Below are 19971 nucleotides of genomic sequence, written 5' to 3' on the forward strand. Positions count from 1 at the left end.
TGTTTTATCTCATTTTAAGCCAGCACGTGCTTTCATTGCAGCAGCAAACACACCAAAACCAAATTGCATATGCATCATCTTTTGTTTTCCATGGGGATGTGGAATAAACACTTGGACAGCTTGTATGATGACAATAAAAACCTTGAATGCAATTTTCTCATCTAGAGCTAATCCAAATGCCAGCTGGATCAATTACCACTGGCCACAAGAATTTTCTTGCTTAACTGCAAAGGAGTCCACACTGTTCTCTTTTCTGAAATAAGTCTTAGGCAGATATTTATAACCTGTGGCACACTGTCTACGTGCCTGGGAGCTTCTCAGTTTGTTTTACTGACGTTGTTAAATATAGTTTTCTCTGTTCATAAAACATCTAAAATAGATTCTCAGAAACATAAGTAAAGGGTGTAGAACTTTGTCATCTCTCCAGCCCACAATGCACTCATTTTCTCTTCATGCAGAGGAACACAAGAGGCTTACAACAAAAACAAACAGTGAAATTATACAGGAATTGCAACAAAGAATGTCAAGAGCAGCTAGTGCTAATGAGACAGGAATAGAAAGTTTTCCTAAGGTAACATTTAAATTGTTCTTATAAAATATATTAACTAATGTAAAACTGTGTTCTTTAAGCATGCAATTTTTTAAAAGTATATAAAGAGTTAAAAAAAACCCCCACATTCAAAAGGAATTGCAGTGATGCAGATACACAAGCCACAGAAGTTCTATACTTAACCTACACTCAGATGACTTTGGATTCTTTGCTCTAGTTCAGGTATATTATAAATAAATTTCATTCCATAATGCTCAAATAAGAGCTCCAAAATTCAGGAGAAAGTACAAGAAAGGCCAAAACAGATTTCCATTTGGATTCAATTCCAATTATACTCTTCTGGGCAGTTTCCTCCCTATTATTTTTAATTAGCTCCTCTGACACCATAAATCACGCACAATAGTAAGGGTGGTTTGGGTTTTGTTTTTTCTTTTTTCTCTAAAAAGTCCTCATTAAAAAAACCCACCAAGTATGATGAACACACTCTACTGACAACAGCTAAATTTTCCCAGGGCTATGAACATGTTTCAGTTTTAGGAGAACACAAGCAGACCAACGGGGACTGAAAGAAGAAAAAAAACCAACAAAAAAAAAACAAAAATGAAAAACTGAATCACAACTGAGAGCAGCGAGGTGACAGACTTCTAGGAACTTGTAGCTGCTCACCTACTGCATAGCACAGGGCCACATCCCACCCTTGCACACCAGGGATTCGAAGGGAAACCCTCTTAATGACAGAGCTCTGGAAGGAAGCTGCTCCACTCCACACCCTAGAGCAACCAGTAGTGCTCTCTGCATTAGGAACAAAGGTGTGAAGAAGCAGCACTGTAAAGGCAAATACTGCTGATTGCTGATGCCAGCCCACTCTTCCCATTCACATTTGTGACCATCTCACCCTCCAGCATTGCTATTCTGTTGCTGCCATTCAGCAAGGGGACTTCAAAGCTTTTCATTGCACAACAGATTTTCCTTTCTTTCATTATTTAGTTAGATACAATCCAAAACATACCAACACAGGAAAGAATATTTTTTCAGGCTGGTCAAGCAAGCACTGATGGGTATTTAAAAGTACAGCTACTTGAAATGGCAGCTGATTGGGGAGGGAAGGAAGTATACGTTTAATGGCTTCTGAGCTTAAAAGGTAAAGGCAAGATGAAAGAAGAATCTAATACACTGTAATTATAAAACTATAACCCATACTGTGAGTGAGCATCTTCACCATACTACTCTTAACTAGAACATTGCCTAATTAATTACACTGCTACCAGATGAATAATGTTCAGCTGCACTCCCTTCACACCTAGAGCACACAGCAGCTTGGGAATCACGTGAGGCTCTTTGATTGAATCAATACAAAGGTTAATGCCATCCTGAGGGAGTGTTGAGCACATTATCTATAGGATAAATGATTCTGAACTGGCACATGACTCTCCCACCTTATTTTACTGGCTGTCTTAAAGGAGATGACTAAAATAAATAGTTGTAAGAAGGAACACTTCAGGTGAAACTATACAGCATTTTATTTCTAACCAACCAGTGGCTGCTCAGACAAGAGCTATTTTTCTTCCTCCTTTTCCCACCAGCAGAGCCACTGCTTTGCCTTTTGTTTTGAGTCATGCCACTTACTCTCTGCAGCTTCCAGCAGTAAAGATTTTGGGCACTAAAGCAGGAGAAAGATCAGTATTTCTGTATTTTGAAAGTTAAGGACTGCTTAGCAAAAAGAAAAACAATCTACAGCACTGGTGCAAAACTTCCCTGGAGGGAAGACTTAGGAGGGCAATATGCTCTGATTCTCAAGACAGCAAGATTCTTACCAATAGCCCAAATTTTTTGTTAACTTGAGATTAAGACAGGATTGATATTAGAGCCAGCTCTGGATACAGAGTTTTGAGCCTCTAATCATGAGCTGTGCCTAACTTGTTTCCTCTGTTTGAGTTACTGGAACCCTCTGTGTCCCAGGCACTCATTATTTCATGTACTGAGACATTGGCAAGGCTGGCAGACCAACTCCCTGGCTGCTTTGTACCCAGAATTAAGTCATCGAATTTACATCACAAAGAATAAATGTGTTTTAAACAGTTTAATTCCTTCCCTCAGTCTCTTAAGCAGCAGACAGCATGAGAAGCACCCACTGCAGCTCCTTCAATTGTTTATGAAGACTGGAAAGGGAAAAAACATAAATCCACTAATTAACAGAGAAACAGCAATATGTGGAATCTGGCCTCCAGTGCAACCAATGGGAATTCTGCCAGCCAAGTTCACCCACTGAGTTCAACAATAGTTGTTGGAAAAAATGTTAATAGCTCCATTAGGAGTTTGGAGAGAGAAAACGAAGTCACTTGGCAGTTGGTTATAGTGGAACAGGATGATATATCAGTGAAACAGAGAACATTTACCTGGCATAAGGAATTTTGGAACAATAACTCTACCATCAGTGTGAAGGTACAGTAAAGGTTAGTTTACCTTCATAGTCTCACTGTTACAGAAAACATTTGGCAGGAAAAATCAGAGTTTAACCGTGAAAGAAAACCTTTAGATAAGAATTTCATCTATGTGTCTTTAGCTTTATACAAAGGGCAGAAGATGAAAAAAACAACTCCAAATAAAGCCAGGGATCATCTTCAAGGGAGGCACCATTCCACAAACAAGAACCAAGACATAAGCAAACTTCCCCATCTCCAATGTTCAGCCTCAGTCCCTAGCTATGCCAAACCATCAGTCCTCATCCCCTTCCTCTTAGCAGGGTGAGGGTGTTCTCACAAAGCCAGCAGCAGCTCCCTTACCTTTAGTAGACCAAACACTCCCAGGGACAGCATAAATCTGCTTCCTCTGATCCAAAACAGCATGGAAAAGCTTTTCAGAGAAATTCCACCCGTCTCTCGCAATTTATTGCATTTCTTACCCTCACCCCTTGTAAAGCAGGTGTTTATACCTCTCAGCTGCTTAGCCTTCTTCACAGATGTGCACAACCTCAGGGTTAGCCATTTCTCTACCTGCTCCCAGCTACCAGTGATGAGTAGCTGATCACACCCAGGTGAAGCAGAGTCCCCTACTCAGGTTTTTTCAGTTCTACCAGGCCTTATGTCAGTTCAACACCGCTTGCCAAATCCACAGATTCACCTACAGCAGCAAAACCGCCTTCCTGGCAATTCAGGTGCTTTCTCAGAGCTCTGTACAGGTGCCTGCACATATCAGTTTGGCTCTTTTTGGTTCTCAGTCCCTCCCTGCACAAGGGGAACAGCCCCTGCCTGACCCCTATTTATAAGTTTTAGCAACATGTTTCTTCTCAATTCATCACATTTATTTTGGCCAAAGAAAATCTGGACTTCCCTCAAGTGTGTTCTCAGAGCTACAGCAACTAAAACATCTCCACTGCTCCTGCTAATTACCTTGATTGCCTTCCTCCCTTATTGCCACCCACTGTGAATGGGACAATGTCAGCACAGCTGATGGCACTGTGCTGCTACATACCAGGTACACGGGTGGGCTCTGTTCCCAAAAGTATGGCAACACTCAGTATATCTGAGAGAAAAACACAATTTTTCTCTCCAAAACCTACAGGAGAGATTTTTTCACATGACCCTTGTTATGAATGATCCAGTCATTCTTTTGGTAGAGCCAATAGCAACATTTTTCCATAATGTATGTGAGCAAGCCATAAATTATATGTTATTTATATCTTGCTGTAATAAAACCCCAGTGTTCAAAGAGGCAGCAGAGTGCAAACTTCAAGATAGTATCACCAAAAAAGGAACTGAGGTGAAGGAAACCTACAGACTCAAGTCAAAGTCTTAGAAACTCTTAAATGTTGACACAAATACATAGTGCTGATCATTGTAGGATCTGCCTCCAGACAAAATGAAAAGAAGAAAACAAAAGAAAATTGGAGCTTCAGCAGTGATGAAGCTCCAGGTAGAATCTACCTCACCAAGGGATGACACTGCAGCCCCACCTCCAACTCCAGTCTCCCAGACATCTCCTACCTGTACTGGACAAGAAGCCTTAGGTATCTCAGATGACAGACAAGTTTTTCTGATTTCATTTATCAATGGAAACATGAGCCAAAGCAAGAGACCCTCATTCCGTTTTATCAGACACCAAAGGGCTCCTAATGAATTTCCTGCCCTTGGTGTCATCAACAGTGATGAAACACTAATATTAGGACTGAAAATTTCCTCATGCCAACAAAAGAGCAAAGATGGAATTCACACACTTGACCCCATTAGTTTACAACTTTCACCTGAGTTTGGCCCCAAGATGTTTTCCTGAAGAAGAAAATAATCTGTCCAGCCACACCACAGGATGCAAACAGGGAGACTGAGTGGTGGGATAAGACAATATTGCAGATCCATAGACTTTGTCAGACACGAAATCTTTGTGAGGCAATTCAATAGTAATGAAAAGAACCATGATTAATAATTGATTTTTTTAAAGTTTACTGTTAGACATTTTATTTGTGTTTCTGCAAAAGCACCTGTTTTCTTTTAATATTTTGCCTCTGACAATCTCCTTCATAAATATTTCTACTTTGTAGTATAAAACATTTAAGATCTTAATTAAACTGTCATTGATGTTTTATGGCAATAAATGCATTGAAATAAATGACAGCATTTAACAAAATGTGCTCATTTTTATAGAGATGATCACTGCTGATGTTCACAGGGTAAGATGAAGGATGGCTGTGTCTTCATGCTGCTCACAAGAAAGACTTTTTAATCACTGAGCTCTGAACATTATTGGTTAAAAGCTGCTGATGGAAAAAGAGAAAGAGGGAAGAGTGGAGTGGGGAAAGGGATTGACTGACATTCTGTGCTGTGAATGTTCAAGCAGTTCTGAGTAGCAAAATGCTGCCTTGTATTACTCAGTAGACCCTTCCCCTTTGACCTTGGATTTTTCCAAAATCAGAGTCCTGGTTCTTTGCATAGTTACGTCTAATGTATTTTAGAATTGGAATTATATTTTTATGATCTACAAGGACTCTGTAGAAGTTAAATGTGATACGAAAGATTATTCCACTACTGAAGTTCTTATCTATAAGTACAGAAGTTCCTATACATAAAGAAAAAAAAACATTATTTTTTTTTTTTTTAAAGACAATATTTTCATAACATATCATTTATATACTGAAATTACTGAACTGGAAAGTTTCTTTGAGGTGGACCAGCTGTCAGATATAGGTGCATGTTAGAAGGTACAAGGTAACCTTCTCACAGCAATTCAAACACAACCCTTAGGAGCAGAACCACTAACCTCTGTATAAATCAAAAACGAGATTTCACTTTCATTTAAATATGTTCTATTTTTGAAACACACATGAGAACTCTTTTGAGTGAAATTGCTTGTGAATAGCTAAACTTTATGGATGGATAAAGAAAAAGGCAGCTGCAATTTATACTTCTCAGGAGAACATGGAGAGGGACAATATATGGTCCTGCTTCCCTAGCAATGCTTGCTTCTGCTCTTCCAGGAGCAAGAGACTGCTGCAAAGTTGTGCAAACATCAGGGAGAGGGACTGAAGCTGCACTGCAGATGGGGAGGTCCTGGAAGTTTGCACTTTGAAAATTTTCTAGCCATATTATAACCAAAAAGAGAAAGAAATGCTTCCCACCCCTCAGCACTATTGGGACCATCTGTCACAAAGCAGATTAGAAACCTTTAACCTTATGTTCCAGCCAGTCTAAATATTTCCTAAGGCCATTTTATGTTGCTTTGTTTTATTCAATGGCAAGGTAATTAACAGCAAGGACAGGTACACACATGATCCTTTTTCTAATTCACACACTGCCCCAGAGACTGATGCCATAAACACCTCCTGTGAAGAATTAAGTGCCTTTGACTCCTCTGGTGATTTGGAGCGTTCAGGCTCTGTGAGTGATGGCAGGCACTCCCCAGTCCCTGTGTCCCAAGGGCAGGGGTGTGATGGGAGAGCTGCTAAAGCTATTCCCAATCTCCATTGTACACCTGCTAACTTGCAGTTATTTTCATTGCTCTGCCTTTGTTTGGGGAAGAGGAAAGACAGCGCTTTGAATCCAAAAGTACAGACATGAAAGCACATCAAGTCTCTGTTACAGTTATATCAACCCTGAGCCGTTCAGAATAGCACCCAGACTGTGGGTAGAGACCTGATGAAGTGGAGCTGCCAGAGGCACTTTGTGTTCACTTGAGATAAATCTCACTGAAATATCCTGAAACATTGCAATTGGCCAGTGCTGTACAGTCCAGCCCAGGATTGTTCTTCCAGCTCTGTGAGGGCAGAGAGTGTTCTGGAAGGCATAGCTGCTGTGTGTGACAGCACAGTCCAGACTGAAGGAAACATACAGGGAAATCAGTAATGAATTTAAATTTAATAAATATGGATATAAATCAACCATTTCATTTCCTAACAGACATAGAGATTTAAGAATAAACCTCCAACTGCATAAGCTTAGCCTGCTCTCAACCCACAATGGCAGAGGAAAGCACTCTTCTGGAATATGGCCTTTTACATCTTCTCTCTCCCATACAGAAACTTCCATGCTTTAAATGCAGTGCCAGAAGATGTGTGCAAACCAGTGCCACAAGGTTATACAATCTCATCTTTGTCAACTCCAAAGTCAGGTCATATTGTCAGGACACTCTTGAAGGAACAAGGTTGTCTTAGGAGACCAGAATTGAACATCTTCCAGTAGCTGGACTAATTAAGGCTGATGCTGATCTAGGCAGAATCCCTGCAGATTACTAAAAGTTTATTTACTCTTAATTTCTTAAAAGTTTCACTGAAAATCAAGATCCAAGTAATTGTTTGAGAGCCCATGAAGTCACAATGACACAGGGAAATAATTCAGCCCACACTGAATTAGGAGTTAGCATCTCTGGTTAATAATCAAGGAATAATCCTCCTCATCTGACCTTCACTCACTCCCACTGGTTTGTTCCAACATTCACAGTCCCACTTTTCTTTGTTAGCAAAAAGAAACAACAAAAAGAGAAAGTTGAAAAGACAAGCCTCTCCAGATTTGCTTTTATGTGAAACTCTCTCTCACCAGCTAGCTCCCACTTGCTGCTTTGGATGGTTCCAGCATGGCACACTAACATCCATCTTGGAAACACAAGATATTTAGATCACTTGAGGATTTAAGCAGTGCTCAGCTCAGGCAGGGTAAAGGTTGAAGTAATCTTCCAAAGCTCTTTTTAAAGATTAGATACTTGTTTTCTATTCCTGTTCTGCAGATAACCACAGCACAGTGATGGAAAAACCAGCGCATGTTTGGCTGAACTTCTCGTTAATAAGGACACTGTTATCTGCATGATCTTGCTCCCTTTCTCTCTCATGCTGAGAGAGAAGGACACCACAACAGACATAAAGAGATAAAATACTCCAACACTTCATAAAGCATAAAAGATTTTTTTTTTAATCCGTGACTGTCACTGGGCTATAAATCTATGAGGTTTGTCCCCAGGGCTGGCAGGAGTTTTGCTGTTCAGGCAAGGCCTAAGCCTGCAGACAGAAGTGTTTCCCAGACCCACCACAAACTGCCCATGTGATGATGTTTCAGCTCCCCATGGTTCAAACCTCCTAGAGATTTCGAATTGCAGGACAGGGACGTCTTGCTTTGGGTTTGTACAGTAACAGCCCTGATAGGCTTCTGCTCGTGGCCTGAGTGAGTGCTGCCTTCAAAAACACAGTGACATTGCACAGACTGCTCACAGCTAGGACAGAGAGATAGCCAGGGTTTGGTAATTCAATATTTAATGTCCATTGCAGGACTAGGTGTTTGGAGATCTAAACCAACAACCAGATTTTCTAAGCTGAGAAAGAGCAAACAACTTCCCTGGTTTTTAATATTTGATGGAGTACATCACATCCAAAGACAACCAGCAGTACCAGTAAGGCTGAAATTGCAGTCTGGACCAGGAGGAACATTGCTCCATCTGGGAATTACTTTCTTCTAGTCCTGCATGACAGCAAGTGACTCACTCAGTTAAAAACATTTAACTCCCACAGATTTTAATAATTTAACATTCTCATATATATTATGATTTTTTTCTCTGCCTCAGTTATCTATGAAAATTACCAACACAACAGTTGGAGACAAAAAAGCAGGCTAAGGACCGTGAGGGATTCAGGTATTCTAAGAACAGCTGCCCAATTAAAAAAGAAAAAAAAAAAGAGGGTGGCAGTCCATTAAAATTGGCATCAAAATGCATTGTCTAAGAGGAAAAAAACATAAAATGGAAGCCATGGAAGCTTGTCTTCCACTAGTTGTTATGAAACAGAGCAAACAGACTATGTTTGTTTGCCTCACATAAGTGAGGCATTATCTTGCTTTGCATGAGTTATAATTGTGATTTTGAAATAATCTATTATGTACTGCAAATAATTAATAATTCCAGTGGGTAGGAAATATTTTTACTGTTTCCTGTGATTTTACTTAGTGCTTCCCCCTGCTAGGCAGCAGAGTCCATGTAGGAGTTAGCGGTCCCCATAAATAAATATTTGCTTTTAATTAAATCCTTCCTCTGCACTTTGTTCAGGACCAGGCAGGATAAGGTCCTCAAAAATGCCTGTGCAATGAGGAAGCAGGATTTATACTGCACAGCAGAGGGGATAAATCAAGTTCATGAAACATGTTATTTCCCACTGTGATGTTATACATACTGCTTTTGAGAAGCAGCAGGAGCTTTCCTTTCCCCATACAGCTGCTTTCAATATGCAAAAAAATGGTTTAAAAGCCTGAGAAATCACTAAGACTCTTTTAAGAAACTGATACTATAAAAGTATCTGTAAGAGGAAACTGGAAGTGGAGTATCTGGCAATAAAGATGTTAAACATGAGAACCTCAGCTGCCAAAATTGTCCTTTGCTAGTCTTACCACCAAGAAATACTCTTCCAGTGTAACCTGTGGGCTCCAAAGTAGAAGCATCCTACCTTTGCACAGATTTTCCTTCTGGTAGATCTGTTCCCTGAAATAAAAATCACAGCCTAGTGGGTGCTACTCCCAGTGAGCACATTAACAGAGCAATGCCATCCCAGCCATGCCCCCCTTCCAGCAGGGGTGACAGCAACTCCTCAGCACTTCCAGAAATCACCTTTCTGCTTTTGCAGATGAAGCCAATATTTCTCTCTCTTTAGTTTCCACTAGCTGAGCTTGCTGAGAAAACCATCTTGTTCTGCAGATACCTTTTTGTGCTGGGAAGGTTCTAGAAAACAGCTGAATCTTCTCAGTTGTTATTTCCCTGTTATTTGTGGCATCCTTTGTGCAGAGGTTTCCCAACAAAGAGGACACAGCCTGGACAGCAGGCAGCCCTTCACTGGTGGCTGCATTCTAAAATATTCACATTTGCCAGCCCAACCACAGCAGGAGACTCAGGAGACCAGACCCAGACAGGGAACACAACAGGAACTTCCTGCACTCTGTGCTAGACCAGGAGTGCTGACACAAAAGACCTCTGAGCCACAAGTCCAGGTGGGAGATTTCCTTAAAATGTCAAGACCTCTCAAGAGCCTGATGAGCTTCTCGATCAGATTTGTTCTATCTTTGCAGTGATCTGCTCTTTTCATCTCAATATGATTTGTTTAAATAAACAACCAGCATGGCTTCAAGTGCCATTTCACCCATTACATGTGCCTCTAGACAGATGAAGAGGCAGGAAAGAGAATAATAGAAAACTGATGAGGAGAGAAGAAAATAATAAATAAGAGCAAAAGAAAGAATGAGCACCCTGAGGGTTCTAGTCAGCATCCAGTGGAGAGGTCTGTGGGTACAGAAAAGATTATTTACATTGAACTATGAATTTTGAAAGTACTATTATATAAGCCTTCCAGCTTCAACAATTAAAGAGAAAAGTAATTATAAGAATTACCCAAATGTTAAATGGTTTGAAAATAACTGAAATATTTCTGTCTCCCTAGTGGAATGTTTTGCAAGACCAAAAGAATGAGTTTCTAAAAGACGAGGGGGAGGGGGTTATGATTCATTTTAAAATGCAAATATTTTAATAGGTTTCTTTTAATATATATGTTAATGAGCTTATAGAGGAGACACAAACCACAGGCCAAGTAAGCAGATGTCTTGTCAACAAGGTCTAGAATTTAGAATCATTAGGGCTCTTTTAAGAAACATACTTACTCTGACATAAAACTGAAGCATATTATAATATTTCAAATTCACACTGCTCTGTGTGACATTTTTTCCTCATTAAAATGAAGAATGACACAGCCAGAGAGAGGCCCATCTTCCCTGCTTTGTATTTGTAGTTCAAACGATGTCTCTAGCAAATTGTCCCAGAGAGACAAAATATTAAGCACCTTGAGTGCTGTTCTGCATGCAATTAATTTCACAGCCTTTGGAAGTTTTTAATGTGTTGTGGTGACCAGTGAAATAATAATTAGTTGCTGCTCATTGTTCCCATCTTGTTCACTCTCTCTTTTCTGCAACCTGTCAAATCCTGTTTAACTCTGCTTGTTTTTCTAGGTGTCAGTTCTTTTACATTGTGCAGCTTTCATGATGAAATTCCTGATCTTCTTGTTTGCCCTTCAACTTTGAAAAGCAAAGAACCAGATAGACCCGAGAAAAGGAAACTCAGTGAAGGGTAACGAACACAATGTCTCTGAATCCACAGCAAGTAAACGAAAAATATGATCATTTAGCAAATACCATAAAACTTGAGTCTAGTTCCTGAGTTAATTACCTGTTGGAATGAGGTTTTCTCAATCCACTGAAATCAACAGAAGCTTTGCTAGTGCCCTAAGAGAATTTCTACCAAACCTTAAATTAAGTCCTCATTTAAACACAATTCCTTTGAAGCACACACACACACATCCATCCACAGGCAACTTCCATCCTTTGACTTATATGGTAGTGAAATTTATACAAAAAAACCAGCACTCATATAGAATATGTTTCTTGTAACATGGTTATTTGTCCTAAAATCTCCATAATTAAACAGGAAGAGTGTCAAAAACACCACCACTGGTACAATCAGAGGAATCTACAATATGAAATAAGCTTTCAACACAGAGACTTTGACCAACAAAGTACTGTGAAGGTATCCTGCATATTAACTTATAGCAGAAAAGAGCAGAAAAAAACCCCAAAACTGCAATGGAATTCTCACATTTTAAAGGGAAAATAAAGGGGGAAGGCATAACATGTACTGTTTCCAATTTTTTTTCAAAATGTAGCATCTAAAACCATAGATTGAAAAATCTCCCTTCATTCCTCAGAAATTAATCATTTAGAAATTAAACATATAGAAGTCATATTGAATATCAAATTGAATAAAAACACAATGAATCTCTAACCTAAAATCCTGCACAGAGAACTTATACACCATAAATCCTCATTAATGAATATCATTTTCCACTCACTCTGATGAAGTTCATATTAAAATCACAGGACTTAGCAACCTTAACATAGCTAAAGGTTGCACATGTGCCATAAGTCCATAGAGGGACAAGTCTGAGCTGAAATTCAGACTCAAAGGAGCTTGGACCTGTTATCAAAGAAATAGAAATGAAAGAGCTAGTTTCTACATTAGCAACTAAAATTTCTTAGAATCTTTTCCTAAATGATTTTCTCAGTTGCTGTGCAGCCCTTGATGTGATCCCACTGTTCCATTTTGGTGTTCATCACAAATTACGATGATGACCACGGCGAGGATTTTCAAAGGAATACAACCTCACAGTGAACGCTGACATCCATTGCAACTGAAGTCTTTTTGTCTTATGCCAGATCTTAAGATCTTTGTCTGCTTTTGACAGACAGGACTGGATTGCTGCTGTACAGGGTCACAGCAGCTCCTGTGCTCAGGAAAACACACAAGACAAGACAGAGGTAAGACATTATTTGAAAGGAAATGCAATGTCTTGCCTGAGTTCAGATAAGCCAAGGTTTTTACGAAGAGCTTTTTTACTCAGGTCTGTTGCATCCCAATCTATTTTGTTGGTTCTGCAACTGAAATAATAAATCAATGCTGGGTAGAGGTAGGGAAATTATAAGAACAAACCAGTGCAATATTTAGGCTGAAAATTAGAGGAGTATCTGGAAGGAAGTTTCAGAATAACCAGTATCAGCAATTGAAGGAAAATAATCTGTCTACAGACCTGGGTGTAAAAATTAGACTCTTGTTTCAACAATACTGGAACTTTTAGCTATCTTTCAACAAAAACTTTATAGCTTCACAAAACTGAAGTGCTGCTTTTAATGAAAAGACTTAAAGTTTTTAAAAATCTTTTCCCCCATGCAACTCAGCCAACACTATTTTGAAATAATTTTTGTTTTCCCCCAAGCTGCAGCTTTTTGATGAATAAATGATAAAATATGACTGAAAGGAACAGACATGTCCATAAACCAGGCATGTTGGTTTCAATACAACTGAAAGGTCTTTGAATTCTCAGAAAACCTATTACAGACAATAGCCTGTCTGGACTTCAAGTGCAATACAGAGAGATAAAAATAAAAATGAAGGGGGTCGGAAGAGAGAAAAAAAATAGCCCTTTCTCTTTGCAAAACTTACATAACAGAAAAAGTTTTCAAGCCCTTAATAGCTTCCCAGATTCCAGCTGAAAATACACATTTTATCAGATTTCTGAAGTATTGTCTTTTCAAATCATTCTTTTTTGTGTATGAGTTCCATCCTTGGTAAGAGCAAGTTGTTTCCTACATCAAATACTAGCTAACACCCTTACATTTCAAGGTGAATATGACTAATTCCAAAACTTATTAATCTTAATAATCTTATTCAGATTATTAATTTTATTAATCTTAGTAATCTGTATTAATCTTATTCTTCAATGCAGTACTGAGGTTCAATGTAAGAAAAAGCCTGCTATAAATTTTCCATAATAAAAGTAACTGTCCAAAATCCAGTTCTCTGTAGGATGACTTGGTTTAACATTCATTAAACTTTCAGGGAGTTACATGCTTTTCATGTATTTGTGCTAATATTGGTTTTATTTATTTAATCCTGCACATGCTTACACTCCTGTGAAAGCAAATAATTCTATCACAGGGCCAGAACACAGAGTAATGCACCTAAGGAAACAAGGCTGCTCCAGCTGAGCTCAGTTTTGTTCTTGTGGTTTTGTTTCAATTGCAATTGAGTGAATAAAATATTCTGGGCTACTCTGACTTGTGCATGAACAATATGTTAATGACCTTTCCAATAATGAACAATCCACCCCCAGCCTTACCAATGACCTCCCCAGAACACCATTTTAGCTCAAGAAGAGCCAGGAGCCCACAGCCAGAACCAAAGTTACAGCAAAGTTGCAGGGGACAATATGGGATGAGATTGTCTTGGGCCATATGAGATCAGCCCACGTTATTGAATTTACATTCATTGCCAACATGTCACCACTTCACCCTCTACATGAACCTTACTGAACAGTTTTGGCCTCTGGAGAGCTTTAATGATCTTTTAAGAAGAATGGCTTTGCTTTAAGGTTATTCCCAGCATGTGGAACCTGGAGAACACGTGGATGATGGACAGGCTGTGCCATGTGGATGGATATGAGGTTGCTACACTGGGAGCAGGTGTGTTTACCTCAGAGCACTGAGCATAAGGACACAAGTAACAGTTCCAGGGGTTTTCATATTGGCAGTCTGTCTAAGCCCAAAAAAAGATGGAATTCATACTTAAATAAAATTAACCTCTGTAATTTTAAAAAGTAGCTGCATTTGGATCAGCCCTTGATTTAGCTTGATCTCTTGTGGTAAATTTAAAGAAGTGCTGGAAAGATAAATAATTTCTCCAACTCTTTCCCCTATGTAAAAACAAAACAAAACAAAACGAAACAAAAAACAAGCCCACTGTGTGATTTTGGGCTATTTACCAAGAAGATGAGAAGAATGCACACTGAAGATACACAGAGCAGTGTTTCCTGGGTGGCACTGCAATTACACGAGACAGACCTGACTTTCAGAGGGGTTTGATGCAGTTGTTTTGTATTCCAACTGCAGCAGCTCAATGCCATCCAAAACACAACTAAGCTGAAAGAGGTAGAAAAACAAAAGCATCGCCTTTGTCCCAAATGAATTCAACTTTGTTAGTTTTGGCAGCTTTTCAAAGATCAGAAAAAAAATATTTGTTTGATCTTTCCCTTCTTTCCACTTAAGGTCAATGATTAAAACAGGATCTGCTCAGTGACTACACCTCCAGTTCACAGTCTGTTGGATAAACATACTAAGTACCATTTTGACAGCTGTGGAGAAAAATAAAAAACACCAGGATTTTTTTATAACGGCTTTAGAGAATGGGGAAGATTGCTGCTTTTTGAGGTAGTTAAAAGCCCAGGCCATAAGGCAGAACCATTCCATTCTAATCTTCTCCCTGCAATAGACCTACTTGCTGTCAGCCAGCAAGTCATTCCCACTAAAAATTTCAGAGAAATATATCACAAACTTGACACACAAACCAAGTTCAGTTCTCAGAAAGTCAAACCATCTGCACAATGCCTTAGGATCAGTAGCTTTTCCTGGTGGCAGAAATGAATGGAAATATTAAAAAGGGGTTCTTCATGCAATAAACAACCAGTCTTTCTAAAAAGTTGCATCTGACATGCATTGTCCTGCCATTACAGGTGTATTTTTTCAAAGCATCCAGATACATCAGTCCTTGAGGTGCATTGGGGTTTGAATTCCTATCTGCATCACTGGCATTAAAATAAAAAAGATAAATCCTAAAGAAGATGCATGTTTAGATAAGAAGATGCAGAAGATGCATATAGATTGAAGAGAATATCCACCTGTTTCAAACACTATTTGAGTAATTCTCTAGAAATGCTTAAGCAGACAGCACTGTGGACTGGGAAAACCATCCTATTATCAACTTGAGAGATTTAAGGATTAGACAGAATCCTCTGAGTCTTTGAAAACAAAAACAACTTTCCCTCTGCTCTTGTAATGTACTAATTCCATTTAGAAAAACCTTTTGCTCAAAATAATCTTTCTTTTAGGGGAAAAAAAAATCAAAATGAAGTAGTGGAAATATTGGAAAGGGAAATATTGTCCAAGATGACCTTAGTGTGGCAAAATCTCACTGGGTTTCTTACAGAGTTTTTAATTTTTCAGTGGAAAAAAAGGTATGGTCTCTTGTTCAAATGCTGAACAATAATGTTCAGTTCATTCATTCTTAGGATTTCAAATATTCATCCTAGACCATCATCATGCTCTGACAGAGCTGAATAATAAAAGGGGGTTTGTTGTCTGATAGAATTCAAAGCACTGAGTTTTCACCTCTAGTCACAGAGTAAAATGGTGCTTCTGATGAGTAAAGGTATTTTTAAGCCATCTTTATGTCTTCTCATTGTCAGGCTGGCTAATAACCAGACTTTTCCTCCTAGGATAAGGTTGGAATAGTTGTAAATACACCTTTAAACAATCTTGGTTCCATCCATTTAAAGAGTACAAATGGAAACCTAACTCAGACATCTGCAGAGTGGTGAAAACAATGCACTGCTCCATGTCCCTCCATATATCCACTACACATTACTGGGGAGATCATCCAAACAAAAACCCTAAAGATTATGGAACCTTGGCAATCCCTTACCAACCATCATCCACAGTCAGACTTTGCCATAAACAGATACATCAGCACTTTTCTGGATTAAATCAGCTGCATTTCACCAGGTAAAAAACAAAGGAGAATCAAGTTCACTGCCAAATAGTTTCTAAAAATGTGGGACCATTAATCTTACACCATGGGAGAGGTTCACATTAAGTGTGTGTGGCTATGAATAGGCATATTATCATTACAATATTGCAACTTGGAACACAAATCTCTCATTTGTAGCCTAGGAAACTTCAGTGTCAAGTCTCCTAGACGGTAGTATGGACTTTCATTCCCCAAAACTATATTCTTATCTCATGTAGTATGAAGACAGAAGTTTGGAATAACCTGTACAGATATGTATACATAATTAAATATAAAAGGAGAAAATAAAATAACAAGTTTTGGGACATCAGTGCTGTGTGCTCAAGTTGCTGATGACTACATGAACATCAGCTTTAACTTGCTCAAGCTGCTAATGACTACATGAACATCAGCTTTAACTTGCTCAAGCTGCTAATGACTACATGAACATCAGCTTTAACTTGCTCAAGCTCGTGCTGAAGCATTCTCTTGCATTTTGCTGCAGTCTCAGGGTGTGCTTTGAATTTGAGCACAGCAACCATAAAACTGCTCAATCTGATTTTTTAAATCAGATTTCTCTGTTGCTGATACAAAATCTGATGCCTGTTTTTTTTATCTGAACTGAAGGGCAAAGGCTGAATCTTAAAATGAGTGGGGAGGTAAATCTAGGTAGATACAGAGAGAAATATTCCTTCCTGGCATGTCAGTTCTTTACTCCTGACTTTGCCAAGTAAACTTTGGGCAGTTTTATAACTGGAAAGAGCCAATTCAAGTCCACTTTGCTCTGCTTTAAATAACAGAAAATAAAAACTTCCCCCCTCACACAAGAAGTGTGCAGGAACAGAAAAGAACCCACCTGATACATTGCATATAAAATAGAGAGGAGTAGCACAAAATTCCAGAAAACTTGGGGGAAAATGACATGCTTGGGATTACTTTTTACAATGACAAACCCAAGAGAGATGCCTTGCTATAAAAATGCATTTTAAGAATTATAAAGAGCAAAGCTCTAACACAAAAAAAAAAAAAAGTGAAAACATTTAATCATTAATTTTGCATTAATAAGGCAAGCCAAACAATTGGAATAACTTGTAGTACTAGCAGCTCTTCTGGATTAGTGGCATGCAATAAAACTCTTGCTATTAGTCCAATCCTGTTCCCATTTAGACAAATTGAAAACTTTAAATTACTTTTTTTTAAAAAGAAAAGTCAGATAAAGCACAAATAAAAATAACAAAAAAATTATTACTGATGAGCTTAGTGCTTGGTGGGGAAAACCTGCTGTGCTGAATGCCATGTTTTCATTTCAAAATCAGTTTGGTTTAGGTTTTGGACTAAAACCTGGTTTTCCAAATCAGTATTATCTATCACAATGGATTTGGTTCATCCCCACACATTATTTGCACATGATTTACTTGAGGACAGTATATATAATAACTTTCAAGCATTTTGAGAATGTCAAGTAGGTATCCTAGAAGCAGACCTTACACAGAGCCTCATATATCTAGTTATTGCAGGGAGTCACTGGAACCTCTGAAAAAATCTTTCCCAGAAGGATGAAATGAGATAGCAGTTCTTTTGATTCCTGTAGACATTTTAGTAAATAAAGAAAAATGAGACAAATTATTTTAAAAAAACCCCAAATGTTAGAGACACCAAAAAAAAAATAGTAAACCCTCAAGAACCCTCATGAGCCTGAAACTCCTAGAGATCTAATAATCAAAAGAAAGTCTGTTATAGCAAAAAGTGTTACAGCATCAATAACAGTTAATGAGCAACTTCAGCAGCTACCTGCAGCAAAAATAAATCATCTGTTACTTCCAGAGAGCTGTGGTTCAAGGCTATCTGAGAAGCAGTGTAAGATTGCAGGAAAGCGAACTAAATTGATAACAAAACCTTGCCCATCAGCTTAGCAGTGGAACATTTGAGATAATCAGGGGTTCATTAGCCACAATAGGCCCCATGCTCACACTGGGCTTTGCAGTTGCTAACAAACATAATAAACATCCTGGCTACAAAATCTAACCTTGGTCACCAAACTGACAGGAACAGCAACTTGAAAGTCAGCATTTAAAAAGATATGTGGGACTTGGCCTCAAGAGATGAACGAGATCTGACATAATTAGGGTTTATGTAGGATTGATTCAGATTTAACTTGGTCAAAAATGGAGTCAGCTCATTGACTTCCAGCTGAAATTCACTTTCAGCCAATTTTGCATTAATACATTTCTATTCTGCCAGCAGGATGTGCAAATAAAGAATTCTCTTGAGAGCAGGAGAATATTGCCTGTACAAAAGATTGAGCCCCAGCACAGCACAGAACCTGCAGCCTGCCTTGCATTTTTGCTGTGTTTCACCTACATTTGGAACAGCAAAGATCTCAAGGTCACCCCGAGGAAGGAAATTGATGCTATTTAATAGGTTTCTCTAGTCTGGTGCTGACTTCAGCCACCTCTCACTTTGAAGCCTGTTGTTCACATCTGACTGGTCAGTAGCTCTTCTTGCAGAGCATTTTTTTTGGCAATGTAGCTATTCTTTCCCGCAGTAGGTATGTTTGGAAACCAAATGCAAGGAAGTTACTCAGATTCTTTGTGCAAATATCTCTGGTGAGTTTAGGGAGTGCTGTTGTACAACTATTTCCCTGTGACATGTTTGTGTAATCAAACTGCCAACAACAACAGCAAACAGAAAATCTGAGAAGAGTGAGTGGAAGAGAAAGAGCAGAAAACACAAAGAAAACACTTTAGAAAAACAAATTTTTAAAAATATCCTAATTCCAACACACTTAGAGTCTCACTGGGTCTCAGGAAGAAATTTTGTAGATATTACATTGAATATAATTGATACTTTTACCCAGCATTTGAAACAAAGCTCAAGTGTGGAAACATCTTTTACAGACACAGGACTGGAAGACACTTGTGTCTTGACACAAGACAGATTTTGGACAACTGGTGGCAATCAGGCCTTCGGAAAGAAAATGCCAATTCTAGAGTGAATTGCCTAGCACAGCTCAAGTCTGGAATGTTTTCATAGACAACTGTGGTTATTGGAGTTTTGCTCCCATTGAGAGACCAGGATGATGCTGAAGAGCCTGTGAAAGCATTCAGCCAAGTCAGTGTAAATCTCTCTTTTTTGTGTGTGTGCAGGGCTTTTATTTAGTCTATTTGTTACACCATCATGGATTCAGCAACATTCAAGAACAACTAATCCAGTAAAGCTGATGGTAAAGAGCTCCTGCAGGTAGAAAATTAAGAGGTTGTCCCTGCAAGTCATTGTGGTTTTTGCTCTTCAAGACTTTTAACCAAAGAAAAGCAAATTGTCAGTTGTCAGTCCCTGGAAAACATCCAAGGACACGTTATCTTTCATTTTGTTTGGGTTCTTTTTGCTTTCAGAGAATTCTCTCTTCAAACATTCAGCTTATATTAATTTAAATTATCTGAAGCACTGACTGTAGATTCGAGAAAACAGTGTCAGAGCCTCAACAAAGCTGCGTTATGTTTGATACACAGCAAAACAGAAACCTTTAAACAGTTTTGCAAAACTGAGAGTTAGAATGCAGGAAGCATCAGTTCCATTTTCAAATTAGTGCCTCTAGCGTGTAGTAAAGGTAGCTGAAAGCTTTGGGGATACCTGGCAGTGCTTCCAGAAATTGCTCCTGCTGTTTCTAAACTCTGATAGAGCAGTTTTCTCATTTTCTCCTGTGTTCAGTGCACTGTAGGATTTATTCCCATTACTGATTCATTGTAAAAGAGTTCTATGCTAATTACTACTACATTATGAATAAAATGTCTTAATAAATTGCAACC

The 19971-nt window shown here is 38.7% G+C and overlaps 1 long non-coding RNA gene across 2 annotated transcripts in view; it reads right to left on the minus strand.

The window, feature by feature from the left end:
* LOC146430725 (uncharacterized) overlaps positions 1-19971 on the minus strand; it is a 59107-nt gene that overhangs the window by 24238 nt on the left and 14898 nt on the right. Inside the window, exon 1 of one of the 2 annotated variants that reach the window (XR_014855234.1) lies at positions 3334-3436. The exons of the other annotated variant lie outside the window; for it this stretch is intronic. This is a non-coding gene — a long non-coding RNA (uncharacterized LOC146430725). Of the gene's footprint in view, positions 1-3333; positions 3437-19971 lie in introns of those variants that run through there. 2 annotated transcript variants of the gene reach the window in all.

Source organism: Lichenostomus cassidix, chromosome 14 (assembly GCF_008360975.1).
Source record: "Lichenostomus cassidix isolate B80296 chromosome 14, HeHo_3.0, whole genome shotgun sequence".
NCBI lineage: Eukaryota > Metazoa > Chordata > Aves > Passeriformes > Meliphagidae > Lichenostomus > Lichenostomus cassidix.